The 4598-nt window shown below is 43.8% G+C and overlaps 1 protein-coding gene across 1 annotated transcript in view; it reads left to right on the top strand.

Moving 5' to 3' along the window:
- Aplf (aprataxin and PNKP like factor) overlaps positions 1–4598 on the top strand; it is a 52389-nt gene that overhangs the window by 43707 nt on the left and 4084 nt on the right. The window lies entirely within an intron of this gene.

Below are 4598 nucleotides of genomic sequence, written 5' to 3'. Positions count from 1 at the left end.
TTAGTGTAAGCCATCCAGTACCACCGGGACTGTGGGCATCCCATTAGTGTAAGCCATCCAGTACCACCGGGACTGTGGGCATCCCATTAGTGTAAACCTTTAACTGCCCAGTTGATCTTTCTCTTACCTGTTTTTGAGCTCTTTAAGAATTTTCCTAGGAAAAAGAAGAACTTTCCTTTCAGTAAAGCTCAGCTTCTTTGGTTGTATATTTAATCAAAGACCACATCAGTAAATACTACCCTTGTCCCGAGGAGAGAGAATAAGGCACTGGCTGTCTGGGCTGTGCTCTCTAGTACCTGTATCTGCATGTGTAAACAAGCTGAGACAAAGCCGTGAAGAAAACTCACAATCAGACATCAGCAAGAATCGCTTTCTTACTGACCACTTGGGTGCCTTAGTACTCTAGGCATTAATGGACCCCTTTGTCTTGACTGGCCGGGTCTCGGGGCTGTTACTTGACAAAATTTTTTACTGGGTTGGATTTAATGATTTTCTAGCAATAATGCAATGTTTTATTTAAATGTATTTTATTGGGAAATTATACAGGCATATTTTGTGGATGTAGTTATCCACATCTGGGCGCCATTCTGTTGAAGGAGCTGTGGGCTGCATTCCTGCCACCCAGCTCCCGGCTGCCTGGCTAGCTTATGGCCCGAAATAACAACACACAAACTGTATTCTTTTAAACACTGCTTGGCCCATTAGCTCTAGCCCTTACTGGCTAATTCTCATATCCCGATCAACCATCTCTAATAATCTGTGTAGCACGAGTCTTACCGGGAAAGATTCAGCATGTCTGACCTGGTGGCTTGCTTCATTGCGTCTGCCCCAGAGAGGAGAGGAAATGGCATTTGAGCTCACTTCCTTTCTTCCCAGCATTCTGTTCTGTTTACTCCGCCTATCTAATTTTCTGTCCTATCATGGCCAAGGCAGTTTCTTTATTTAACCTATGACCTTCCTCCATCACCCCAAATCCTTATATATGTATAGATTAATTTCCTCACATACTCATTTTTTCCTGTGTCATGTATCTTCTGTGTGGGAAGGGCCACAGGGATGTGAGAAGTGTCCCAAAGTTAAGAGATCCTGAAAGAATTGATAGACTTGCCAACTGATGTGCATGGGACGGAGGCCAGCACGAGGGCTAGGAAACAGCAATGCCTTGGACGGTGGTGAAAGTGATGAGGAGAGTGGAGATGACATCCCACATAGGAGAAGCAAGGAGAAAACCAGGCCCTTGTCGGTTTCTTTGTAAACATGTTGCATTTGAGGTAGACACTTGTGTCCACATAAGGTAATACAGTACAGCACAGCATCAGTAAGGAAGCAGTCACACTGGACTCAGGGTGTAACTTCTCACTTAGCCCCTCCTGAAATGCAGGCTCCACAGAGTTCTCTACATGTCACTGCTAAGGGGTTGCATTGCTTGTAATCTTGCCATTTGCCACGTTTCTTCTCTCTCTTGCTAGTGTGAGCTCTTGCTAGCTTTCACAGTGCTAGAGCTTTGGCACAAGATAGTGGATGCAAGAGAAATCAGTGCCAGGAATATTTTGTCATATACTTTGCTTGCTGTCTGCCCTCTTGATGGCATCTAAAGGCAGCTATTGCAAGCATTCACTCTGACTAGTGGAGCTGTTCTCTCAAGCCCCTTGCTGTGCAGTATCATCCTTACTATGAGCTATGCATCCTGTCTATGTGGTATTTATCCTTCCAGGCAACTGATGCTGTTGCAAGAACTCAGAGGGATCATTGAGAACTGCTTTAAAGCCTCTAAATTTCTGCAGTGGTGTATACATACTGATATACCCTCCCTTTCCCCCAAGAAGCAGAACCCACTTTCTTTCTTATCTAGATAAGAAAGTGATTAAAGAAGAGTAACAGGGCTTACCTGAGATTCAAGCTGCTACTTAGCTGGGAAGAGCTGAGAGAATGCGGGAGTATGGGCTGTCAGAGACCTGATGGTGCAGGAGTGTGGGCTGTCAGAGACCTGATGATGCAGGAGTATGGGCTGTCAGAGACCTGATGGTGCGGGAGTGTGGGCTGTCAGAGACCTGATGATGCAGGAGTGTGGGCTGTCAGAGACCTGATGATGCAGGAGTGTGGGCTGTCAGAGACCTGATGATGCAGGAGTATGGGCTGTCAGAGACCTGATGGTGCGGGAGTATGGGCTGTCAGAGACCTGATGATGCAGGAGTGTGGGCTGTCAGAGACCTGATGGTGCAGGAGTGTGGGCTGTCAGAGACCTGATGATGCAGGAGTATGGGCTGTCAGAGACCTGATGATGCAGGAGTGTGGGCTGTCAGAACCCTGATGGTGCAGGAGTGTGGGCTGTCAGAGACCTGATGCAGTGGTGGGATACAGTACAGCAGACATTTATTTACAAGCTGCTTTACTACATGTGAAAACCCATTACCATCTTGGTACATTAAAAAGCAAAAGAAAACAAAACAAACTAACCTGGGCAGTAGTGGTGCATGCCTTTAATCCCAGCACTTGGGAGGCAAAGGCAGGAAGACCTCTGTGAGTTTGAGACCAGCCTTGTCTACACGGCGAGTTCCAGGATAGCCAGAACTGTTACACAGAGAAACCCTATCTCAAAAAACAAAAACTAACAAACAATCAAACAAAAAAGAAAAGAAAAAAACTAGACTTTGGCTGTAAAATGAAACATTATTAAAAATATTATAGTGTATAATAAATTTTCTTTCTCTAGAGATATTATACCAAATAATATTTATGGAAAGAAAAAGGAAAATAAAACCTGAAGAGCTAAGCTACTAATCAGCTCTGAGGCACATATAGCAGTAGTTTGTGCTAGGCAAGAGCTCTGCCACAGAGCTGTGTCCCAGCCCCAGAACTGTTACTCTGCTGTTGTATAATTCTTACGTTGTGTTGGTCTTACAGCTTCCTCTGCAGAGTTAGAGAAGGCCAGCATGGCTACATCTTAATACTGTGGACAGTAGGTGAGGTCAAACCTCTAGTTTATTGCTTTTTCTAAAAGCTGTTTTCACCACTACGGTAGATAAGTGTTTCCCATCAGTTTGTAAAAGTAAATGACAGCTTATTTCTCCAGTTCTGTCTTTAGGCAGCGAAGCTGTCAGGCCGTTTTCACAGTTTCACATAGTTACACTGATCCGTAGAGATGTTGACGAGCCCTATTTTGACTTTAAAATGAATATTTTAGAGTTACAGAGGATCTTTGAGACAACTTAATTGCTTTATAGATTAAAAATATTTAATTCCATTAGATAAAATTCATCATTGTCTTGGTTAGTTGTATTGTCAGCTTGACACAAACTGAGTCCCCAGGGAAGAGGAATCCATAATTAAGGAATTATCCAAATCAGCCTGCAGTGGGCATGTTTGTGGGGCGTTTTCCTAATTGTTAATTGATGTAGTGGGGCCTAGCCCAGTGTGGGTGGTAACATCCCTAGACATGTAGGTCTGGACTGGAAAAACAAAACGGTAGCTAAGTGTGAAGCGAGGAACAAGTCAGTAAACAGCCTGAGCTCCTGCCCCGACTTCATCAGTGATAGATTGTATGGTCAAATGAAATCAACCCTGCCCTCTCTCGGTTGCTTTGGTCACTGTTTATCACAGCAGTAGAAAGCATTGACTTGCTTACAGCACAAGTGTCTCGACTCCGATACTTACCGTTTCTCATAAACCATGCCGATTTTTGCAAGACTTTTTTGGGACCGAGTGAATGACCAACCATAAGAATTAGAGTAACTAGTGGGAAAAAAGCCCCAAAACCTGTAAGCATTATTGGGAAAAGCTGCAAAAGAAAAATAATAACTTTTATATTCACCTTACTTTGTAATAAACAAGCTCACTTTGATTTTACAGGTATACTTAGAAATTATATTTTAAATAAACTGAATCTAATACAAGAAAACACCGTGAGCTCTTAATTTAAAGTTTGTTATGCTCTTGAATCCCGTGCACACCTGCTGGGGGTCATAACTATGAAAACTGAAGGTTATTGAATCATGTGCTGTTACTGATTTTACAAACAGGACATCCACTGCTGGGCGCCTGTCACTTTGGTGTCATGCGAGCTTTTCACTGGTGGGGTATTCTCTGCACATGCGGAGTCTGGCCGTGGAGTCTGTGGTTCGACCCAGACAGTTTTCCAAATTCTCCAATTGAAAATTCCCTTGTATAAGAAAGTTTCTCTGCAGTTCACAAGGAGCGAGTTTTATCCCAAGCTGTATGGAAACTTTCCTGGTTCATCATTTAAATGGAGACCTAGAATCACATGTGCAGCAGAGGGCTTCTTGCCGTGTTCTCTAAGTTCTCTTTGCTTATAAATTTTGACTTTTTTTTGTTTGCATTATTTTTTTTATTGAGAAAAGGAAAAAAAAACAAGTTTCCGCCTCCTCCCAGCCTCCCATTTCCCTCCCCCTCCTCCTACTCCTCTCCCCCTCCCTCTCCAGTCCAAAGAGTAGTCAGGGTTCCCTGCCCTGTGGTAAGTCCTAGGTCTTCCCCCCTCCGTCCATATCTAGGAAGGTGAACATCCAAACTGGCTAGGCTCCCACAAAGCCAGCACATTAAGTAGGATCAAAACCCTGTGCCATTGTCCTTGGCTTCTCATC

Source organism: Microtus ochrogaster, unplaced genomic scaffold, assembly GCF_000317375.1.
Source record: "Microtus ochrogaster isolate Prairie Vole_2 unplaced genomic scaffold, MicOch1.0 UNK1, whole genome shotgun sequence".
Taxonomy (NCBI): domain Eukaryota; kingdom Metazoa; phylum Chordata; class Mammalia; order Rodentia; family Cricetidae; genus Microtus; species Microtus ochrogaster.
This window is presented reverse-complemented; position numbering and strand designations above follow the sequence as displayed.